The 10116-nt window shown below is 49.6% G+C and overlaps 2 non-coding genes across 2 annotated transcripts; both read left to right on the top strand.

Annotated features, from left to right (window-relative positions):
- The first annotated feature begins 1481 nt into the window (after positions 1-1481).
- TRNAA-AGC lies at positions 1482-1553 on the top strand. The gene has a single exon. It is a non-coding gene; the product is annotated as a tRNA-Ala (tRNA).
- A 7826-nt stretch (positions 1554-9379) lies between these two features.
- Positions 9380-9453, top strand: TRNAT-CGU. The gene has a single exon. It is a non-coding gene; the product is annotated as a tRNA-Thr (tRNA).
- The last annotated feature ends 663 nt before the right edge of the window (positions 9454-10116 follow it).

Raw genomic sequence — 10116 nt, 5'->3', positions numbered from 1 at the left:
CTGAGGCCTCCTCCCAACATCTTCAAGGCGACAGAGTCAAACCTCCTGGCCGCAGGCCCTGTGGACACCTGAGCTCTGCTTCACAGGACACCTGGGGCCAGAACCCAGCCAAGCTGCTCTGGAGTTCTGACCCACACAATCCAGATTATAAACATTTATTTTCTTAACCCATTAAAATTTGGATTATACTCAGCAATAGATAACTAATATTCACAGCAAGACTTTAAAAAATGCTCTTTGGCAAATAATCGTTATTTACAAAAATAATTGTTATCTGTTTCTCTCAAGATACCTGACTATTATCAGAAACGATACTCCTTGCAAATCAACTTGGAAGCCTGAAAAGCAGTGTCGCTGTTCTTCTCCCGTTACCCTTTTGATGCTGACAAAAACCTGACGTCCTCGGCCGGGCTGGCTAGTGTGTCAGCCACCAGAGGGTCGCATACCTGCCACTGAAGCAATCCTGGGCAAGGAGAAAGGGTTGGGCCCTAATTATTTCAGATAACTCTCGATTTGCGCAAACCGTGTGGGCCCCCATCCCTGCCGCTGGACCACACTTTAGGCTCCATCGGCCAGGTGCAAGGAGGAGGTGTGCTGGAGCCCTGGGATCGCGCCGGCGCCCGTGGCCGGGTCTCCCCGCCCCGGTCCCCCAGTGCCGCTGCCCCGAGCCACCCGCACGTCGGCGCCCCTGCAAGCGTCAGCCTCCGCTCCCCCCCCTCCTTTCTCCCTGGCATCCCCTCCATCCTTGCAGACTGGCTCACGGGTCGCCGGGCCCGGGCCCTGCATTCTCGGGGCGCGCCCCCGGGGGAGGAAGGGGCCGGGACCGCGGGAGACCCACTCCTTCTGCAGCGCGTGAGGCACCGGGGAGGCAGACGTTTCAGCTCCGTCTCGGAAGTACCGCGTTTCTCCCTTCTTTGCATCGGAGCGGGGTCTGAGGATTTAGTCTCTGGATTGGGCTTTTTTGCATAAAATGGGGGTCAGTAGGCCGCAGGCAGCAGTCCAGCATCTCTCGCCTTCAGCCCTCCAGCTGTTCGCGGTGCAAGGTTGCTCCGTAACAATCCCTGCCCCGGCTCCCAGTTATCTAGGAGAGGGCGCCCAGCGGCGTCCGGAGCCCGGGAACGGGGTGCAGGAATGCGCGGACTCGAGGTACTCTGGTGTCTTCCTTAGTTAAAGACAGTCATTGGGAACGCGTTTTTCTCTTCCCTGGAAGCATCCTTCCTTTGGTCCACAGACCTTTTGGGGAAAAAGAGAAGAGCGCTCGACAGGTGTTTCTCGGCGGGGTCCCCGCCCGGCGCGTTTTCCGCGTCCCGGCGCCGGCTGTTGCGGGTTGCTCCGGGCGCCTTCCCGGGGCACTTCTGGAGGGAGGAGTGGAAATTCAGTTCTCCGTCACCGAGAACGGAACAGGTTCGTTTGAGACGTGGAAGGGGGTGAATTGGCTCCATTTCATGAAGGCAGCTTAGAAAAGCTCAGTTTTGCGCAGTGGGGATGTAGCTCAGTGGTAGAGCGCATGCTTAGCATGCATGAGGTCCCGGGTTCGATCCCCAGCATCTCCATTCCTTTTCTCCCCGGCGGGGAAATCGCTTTCTTCTTCCGGCCGCAGCCGGTTCCCGCAGGCTCCGAAAGGTAACCGTCCTGCTCCCGCGCGCGGGCGGTCGGCTGGGGCGTGCGCGGGGCCTCGCGGCTGGACTCCTGCGCGCGCCCGCAGCCCCGGCCTGGGCTCGCGCAGCGAGCGGGTCGCGAGCGGCTCCGGTCCCTCCCGCGTCCGGGAAGAACGCACTTGGCGATCACCCGCGTCAGCCCCGAGCTGGGAGGTTCGGGGACCAGCTCCTGTCTTCGCTTAGCTTCCGGGCCCGGGCGCAGGGCAGGGAGCCCGCCCGAGCTTTCCCGCGCTGAGGCTCAGCTCGAGCGAGGAGGGTTTCTTCCGCGGACGCGCTGGGTGGATCATCCGCGCCCCCAGCCCGCTCCCCTTTCCCGAACGTGACCTCCACCCCGAGGTCCGGCCGGCGCAGCGCCGCAGGAGCGCTCGGCCGGGAGTGAGCTCTGCGCTGGGTTGGCGGGCGAGGCAGGGGGAGGTTTGCGAAGTGTGGACTCGCTCCCTCGCCGTCCGCCTCCCTCCCGCTCCTCCCTCCCTCGCCCCCCTCGCTCCCCACCCCTCTCCCTCCCTCGCTCCCCATCCTTCTCCCTCCTTCTCTCCCCGTCGCTCTCCCCATCGCTCTCCCTCCCTCTCCCCCGACCGCCTCCCGGTGGGAGCTGGTTTGCAAAGTGCACACTCCCTCTCTCCCTCCTTCCTCCCTTCTCGCCCCCCCTCCCTAGTTTGCAAAGCTGGTCATTGGGAAGAAGGTAGATCATTTAATAATTCAGGGCCTTCTGGGACAGAAGGGATATACCCTAAATCCTGCTCCCGCAGATTTAAATTTGGAGGTATCTCTCAGTGAACTGAGAGACTCTGACCTAAACTTACTGATTTCCTGAAATAAAATTATCACCTAGAAAAGGGGAGTAGATACTGGTAACTTGGGGCTAAGTCTTAATAAGGATTGGCTTATTTTAAAGTATCATGCGATTTTGGCTCCCTGATAGAAAATTAATAGTGTTTTTAATAACATTTCAAGATTTCTTGATAAAGCCAGATCTCATTTTCTGTATTTTTTTCTGCCCAAAGAATATTATGAGGAGCAAAGGTAGAAGGAAAAGGGGCTATTTTCTAAGAACATAGAAGTAAGCAGAGAGCTGACATCAGGGGAAAATTCTCCTTGCTGATCACGATTTCCCTAGCCTTGAAGAAAAGGCTAAAGACTTCTTTTATTTAGCAACAGTGAAACTTCTCTGAGCCAATACTGAGTTTGGCTGCATTTAATAGTTTCCACAAAGCCTTGTAGCTAGAGAAAATTAGAGGTCAACCTAGGTTATTCTGTGAAAATATACACCTTAATCTTTTCACTTCAAGGAGAATGAGACATAGCAGACCTAAATTGTAGTATGGGGCAATCCTCATACCGTTTAATTTGAAATTGTGACCACTGATTTCTTGGTGATTTACAATAAAATATGTCCAGGTATGTAGATAGCATAGAAGGCTAAAATGTCTCTTCTTTCTTGTCTGTATTGGGTCTTCAGGTAACAAAGAGAGGACAGATCCAATCAGAAGAAGCCAATCACACCTCTCACAAAGACATTTACCTATGACCAGAGTCCATTCCAAGCCCTAAGATCTCAGCAAAATGCAACAACTCTGGGAGAGTCCAAACCGGCATGGAAGGAAATCTGACTGTACTTGGTGAAAATCTCTGAAACTTGAAGGAAGTTGCCACCTCTGGTCGCCTGAGATGAACAGCCTACTGAGGGGAAGACTTTGGGGACTGGGGTGCTCTCCCTTACAACAGTGTGAAAGGTGAGTGAGAAACAAGGGGGATGGTTATACTTTATACATTGAACGTGTTAATGGAAAAAACGTTGCTAAGTATATTAACAGTCTGCTCAAAGCATCGAGGGAAGCCTCAGGCTTTCTGTGACCGCAGTAAAGCAACATTGTTTGTGAAGCTGCCAGCTGTAGCTTCAACCTGTGTGTCGCTGGATTATTGAATCAGCGAAGTTCCTAAGTTCTCTAGGTCATATAGGGGCCTGATGAGGAGGGAGTGATGTTGAGAACTGGGGAAGGGTTAGGGGTCTAGGAGTTCCCTGAGCCCTCGGTTTGTGGTTTGTGCGGGTCTCCTGGGGGTTACAGCGGATGTTTTCCTCTAAGCAACTGAGCGTCGGCTCACTTTGGGAGCTAGTCAGGGTTCTCTAGAGAAACATACCAGGAGAGAGATTAAGAAATTGGCTCGCACAACAGTCTGAAATGTGTAGGGCAGGCTGCCAAGTCTGGCAAGGGGTGGTGTTGTAGTCGTGATCCAGAGTAATCTGGAAGCAGGATTTCTTCTTCCTTGGGGGAACTCGGATATTCTCTTAAGGCCTTCCGCTGAGGGGATGAAACCTCCCCGCGTTATGGAGGGTCGACTGCTTCACGCAAAGTCTACTGATTTAAATGTTAATCACATCTGATCAAGATACATTTGCAGCAACAGCTAGACTGGTTTTTGACCAAAAGACTGGGCAGAGAGCTAGCCGAGTTGACACGTTACATTTAACTGTCACACTTTGTTCTTAGATCCTGCAATTCTCTTGTGTAAATTTTTATCCAACAAAGACTGCCGCTTCTGTAGAGAAGCAATGATTCCTGCATTTACGAAGATGTAAGAATCACTTTAAGAAGGAACAGGACGTGTTCTAGGGAGATTTCCAGTATCATTACCTGTAGATGCATTTTGCTTTGTCCGTTAACATTTTAGCCACTTAAGGACAAACACTGTTTCTCTTCCCTTTGTGATTTCCCTCAGGCATTTAATTCAGCGCTTTGAAAGTTGAGAAATTCGGGCAATGTCTGATGAGTGGGTGAGACTCTGACGGTATGTGGAGCAGATGGGCTCATACTTGGAGTTTTGCAAGTGCCCTGGACTCTTGCTTTACTTCTGCATTATTTTTTTACTGTGATAATCTGAGCGTTTATGCTAAACACTTTCTTTTATTAAAATTAAACTTCAAGATGAGATATTTAAACTATAAATACAGAGAATACAACAGACCTCATAAACCCATTATCCAAATCTTTCTAAGAAAATAATTTACCCCTCAGTTTTCATTTCTCTTCCTCTCTCCATGCATACCCTTCTAGTGTGCATTTTAATTTTTTACCACATGTGTGTATATCTATAAAAATTTGCACTATTTCTCTGTCCCACAGCCCATATTTATTACGTTCTTTTTGTTCACTGTTTTCTACTTCACACAAATTCCCTGCGACAGAAGGAGACACAGATAATTAAAGTTTAATTGTTGTGTAGGTAATCTGTTGAAGGACATATATGTCCAATATTTGCTTCCCCAGCAGTGCCACAAAGGACATCACTGTATGTGGCTCCTTGGACAGTTTGTGAGGAGTTGCTAAATCCATTATCTGGAAGCGGGATTGTTGAATCTTAAAGTGAGGCTATCTCCGGCTTTTCTAGATATTGCCAAAATGGTCTCCGTACTGCTGGTGCAAAATTTGTATTCCTAGAAACCAATGATAGTGTCTGCCGCGCTCTACCAATCCTTGGCATTGTTGAACTTGAAATGTTTTGCCAGTAGATGAAGGTAAAAGTATTCTTCAAATCTGCATTTGTCAGATTACTGGTGAGGTTCAGCATACTTCACATTATTTGTTGGCCTTTTATGTTTCTTCGTCTGGGAGCGGAGTCTTTATATCCTTTGTCCAAATTTCTACTGATTGTCACCTTCTGTGTTGACACTGTGGCTCATAGTTTGCTAAGTGATGGTTGCTTCTTAGTCTTGAATGGCGCTGCTCTACCACCTGAAGGTACCTGTAAGCACAGAGTGGCCCCTTGGTTGGTCCTCAGCCTGGTGAGTGCTGGTGTCCCCAGAGCTCACTCGCAAGAGATACATCATACACTTCTCTTCTTGAGCCATGCAAGCACTTGAAAATCTTGTAGCTATGAGTATTGTCCTACCAATTTCCCGGACATTGTTGCTAACAGTTTGGTTCTACCTTGTTCTTTTTTGTTTTGCTTTAATCTTAACACACCACAAGTTTATTATCTTATAGTTTTGTAGGTCAGGATGCAAGCCAGCTCTCACAGAGATACCTTGTTCTTCCTAAAGCCATCCAAATGTTACTTAGTATTATAATGCAAATAAATGCTTCTTTTTAAGTGCTGGGCAGCTGGGTGACTCCTCGCCTTCCACTCAGGTCGTGATCCCAGGGTCTTGGGATCCAGCACCACACAGGGCTCCCAGCTCAGTGGGAGTCAGCTTCTCCCTCTCCCTCTCCGTCTCCCCCTGCTTTGTGTCTCCTCTCCCACTGTCTCTCTCTCTCTCTCTCTCTCTCTGTCCAATAAAATCTTTAAAAAAGTCTAGCTACAAAATTCCTGTCTATTTAGCTCACCACTGCTTTTCACATCTACTTCTTGCTCAGTTCCCTTTTCCCTCGAATTAATTACTTCACATTGATCTCAACTAAGATCTTAGTTAATAACACATTTTAAAGGTCTTTATTTAATCCTTATTCTTGAATAATTTAGCTGGATAAAGAATTTTAATCTCCGAGTTATCTTCCCTCAGCACTGTAATCGTATTACTCCATCATTTGTCTGTTGTTGCTCTTAGTTTCTAGTGGTACTGATGGGAAACCCACTCTAAGTGTAAGGATGATTTCTTTTTTCATAAAGTCACTCATCTTAAATCTGGAAAAAATAAGGTCAGAATTATTCTCCCATGAAGTAGGACCAAAGTTTATAAGAGGCTGGCATTTGTCAGTAAATAGAAACGGGGGGGGGAGGGGAAGAAATCTATCACGGCTTTCCTATACTAGAAGTCTGTTTTTACTGACCCAATAATTGAGCCCACTCAGTCTCTGAGGCCACCAGCCGCCCTCAGCCCCCCCCCCCCCCCCCCCCCCCCGGTGCTGGGTGCTGAAGTAACTCACTCACCTGCTTGCCCCATTCTCTCACCACCCCCTCTTCGGCCCCCTGAGGCTCTGGCCGCTGTGTGCTCCTAGCTCAGTCTTTGCTTTAACTCCCCCAGTAATGGCCCCTTACCCCGTTCTTCCTGTTTGATTCCCCTACCTTCCGGCTTCCATGCAACCCCGTTCTTAATTTTTCCTTCCCAGGCTGTAGCCGTCTTCCTCCCATATGTGTGTCAATATTTCAGTTCTGAGTGGCCCTTATTTATTTCCACATTCTCCCCGCCTCTGGTTTCCAGGAACTTGGGACCTGGATGGCTGATGAGACATACTCAGGTGCTTTCCTCCCTCCCTCCCTCCCTTTCTTCCTTCTTCCTACACTTTTTAACTTTTCTATTCTTTTTGCCTTTGAACTTTAGTTTTTGTTCAGCTTTTTACCTAGGGTATAGAAACCTTTCACACGTTCCTCCCATCACCCTCTGTTCACTAATTCCCTTTTAAAATAAATTTATTTCGGTTAAGTTTGGGGCAAAATGTAGGGGGAAAAAACTTACTTCTTCAGAGGCTGATGCCTAGGATGGTCATAACCAAATAGGGCAAACTACAAGGCATCAAGAATGGGAGTGTGTTATCTCACAGTTCTGGAGGCTACAGACCCAAGATCAGGGGCTAGGCAGGATGTTTCTTCTGCCCGAGGCCCCCCTACTCCAGGATGACTTGATCTTAAACTACTTATCCCAGGGGTCAGGCCGTCAACATACAAATGTTTAGGAGGACAGAATTCAACTGATAACACCTGTTAGCTCTAGTATGTTGACTTGCCTTATTCTCAACAGAGGAAGCGTTCACTGAGGGTCATGAGAAATCACTGCAGTTGCGAAAAATCGCGTTCCTGTATCCACACTCAGGCCTCTCATTTCGCTATTTTGGTCTCATGTTAATCAAGCAGTTTTATATCAGATCCCCCCCTCCCAGGTTATTCCCTGTTTCAGCTCCTTACACATTCCTTTCCCCGCAAGTCTGTTTCTGGGAGGTCCTCACTGGAATGGGTCCCACGGGCTCTGCCTCTTTTTAGAGCACCTTCCACACCTTCCTACTCTTGGGCCATGGTCAGATTCTTGGGCCATGGTCAGATTTATTTCATTACAGCTTGGCACAGATTCCTGTTTTGTTAAATAACCGGAACTAACTTGAAAGTATTAAAGATGTTTTCAAGTGCTACTTGTATAATTTATAATATATGACATTTTGCTAGAAAAACTCTAATAAAGGGAAATGCCCCCCAAATGTACTGAGCTATGGACACAGTAGAGTACTGTACTATGGGCTGTATTACCAGCCCATATTAAGTGCTCATTTATTCTCTTGCATTTCTTTTATTGTAACACAAACTTTTTTTTTTAGATTTTATTTATTTATTTGACAGAGAGTGCGCACGTAAGTAGGCAGAGCAGCAGGCAGAGGGAGAGGGAAAAGCAGGTTCTCTGCTGAGCAGGGAGCCCGATGCAGGCTTGATGGCAGGGCTTTGCCATCATGACCTGAGCAGAAGGCAGCGGTTAAACAGCCACCGGGCACCCTACTTAAAAACTGCATGAACATTTGTTTCTGTCATCTGTGGCCGTCTTGAACCTAGTTGTATGCCTCAGACTGTTAGCTCTGACACACAGTAGGCTCTCCAGGCCGCGGCTCATGTTGGGCAGCGGTTCACTGTACATGTTTGGCTCCTCAGCTGCACTGTTGTGATGGAAACTTACTCAGTCCTTACCTTAAACGGTGTGGCCAGTTAGAATTCAGTAACGCCATGACCCCTGGTTCACTATGGTTTGGGCCTGCTGTTTTCACACTCGGTAAATACACAGAAAATGGAGCGGTAATGTCGCCCTAGTCCCTAGTCACAGAAGTTTGCTAACATAAATTAAATTTTTAAAAGTGGCCATCGTGGTTTGCAAGAAACTAAGTTTCTCCTCACTGCAAGGCATTCTGGGTGGACGGAAAACAGCAGCGCCAGAACCTTTGGCTCAGGAAGGAGTTAAAAAAGACTGCGATTCCAAGGCCTCGGCATCCCAGAGCTCCTTCTGGCTTTGCTAGTGTCAACACCAAATTTCTCCGGGCAGTGGGAGCCGGGTAGACGGTGAGGCCCTTGTTCTAATCAAAGGCAGAAACCCAGGGTGCGATCACTGAAGAATGAATGCTTCGTGCAGGGACTGGACAGTCAGGTGATTGTATTTAGCTCTCCAAGTTGAGGCTCCCCGGGGGGAAAATGCAGGAGAGCAGCCTGTGCAAACAGCAAAACTAAGTGGAGAGCGAGGCATTGCTCGGCCGCCGCCGCGAGCCGTGCGTCCACCTGTGCACCGTGGTCCTGGTCCCATGGGGTGACCAGGACCCGGGGGCCGAAGCACCGGGCGGGTCAGTGACCCCGGAGCGAGCCGTCTTCTGCGGCTATCGCCGCTGCGTCCTCAGGCCAAGCCTTCTGGAAGGCGCTAGGAGTCTGGGGCGCTGGGGTTGGCTTTGGATTTCAGGGCATAGGTGCGCGCTCCTGCAGCAGCCCGAAGCGCCGTCCTAGGGGAGCTGGAATGACAGCCTTCGCTAGAGCGGCCGGTCGCCGCCGCCAGCGCGCGCGTCCCAGAGCCGTGCGGTGCCCCCGGCTGAAGCCCGGGCCTGCGCACAACGCCGGGCGCGGCTCCTCCCTTTAGCGTTCCGCTGGGGGCGCAGGCGGTTCCCGGGGCCGAGAGCGCGCATGCGTCCTGCCGTGCACGCCGACCTCCGGCTCCGGCCGGGATGCCCACGCCTAACGGCTCGCGCGGACGCGCACGAGGGCGGCGCGGCCGTGCGCCTAATTGAGGACACAGTGATCGGAGAAGCACCTGCGCTGTCTCCGTGGCTGGCTCCGTGGCTTAGTTGGCTAAAGCGCCTGTCTCGTAAACAGGAGATCCTGGGTTCGACTCCCAGCGGGGCCTCTGCAGGTCGTTTTGTTGTTCTGGCAATTCGCATTTTTTAGTCCGAAACCAGCTTCCATCTCCGTGTCGAATCACCTGCTTGGGAGCTCTGATCCCTGCAGCCTCTCCAGACACCTGCATTCTCCATGACTCTGCCTCTCCACGGGACTTGTAGGTTTCTGCCGTGGATTGAACGACTTGGGTGCTCAAGATCCGTCCTAGACTGAATTTCTAAAATAAAACGGAAAATTTTAATTCAAGCCATTTAAAAATATATTCTGCTGGGGGCACCTGGGTGGCTCAGTGGGTTAAAGCCTCTGCCTTCGACTCGGGTCGTGGTCCCGGGGTCCTGGGATCGAGCCCTGCATCGAGCCCCACATCGGGCTCTCTGCTCGGCGGCGAGCCTGCTTCTCTTCCTCTCTCTCTTCCTGCCTCTCTGCCTACTCGTTATCGCTGTCAAATAAATAATAAATAAAATCTTTAAAAATATATATATATATTTATTATATATATATGTGTGTATATATATATATATATATATTCTGGTTATCCAAATCCAAGCCGTCTTACTTATTACCTCCTGCACGGTTACAATTTATTGAACACTATTTTTCACTTTGTGTATTTTCTCACATACCTTTAAAATCCCTAAGAAATACCCATAAAAGTAAGCATTATTCACGT

This window comes from Neovison vison, chromosome 1, assembly GCF_020171115.1.
Source record: "Neovison vison isolate M4711 chromosome 1, ASM_NN_V1, whole genome shotgun sequence".
Lineage (NCBI taxonomy): Eukaryota > Metazoa > Chordata > Mammalia > Carnivora > Mustelidae > Neogale > Neogale vison.
The sequence above is the reverse complement of the archived record's forward strand: the minus strand, read 5'-3'. Positions and strand labels throughout refer to the sequence as shown.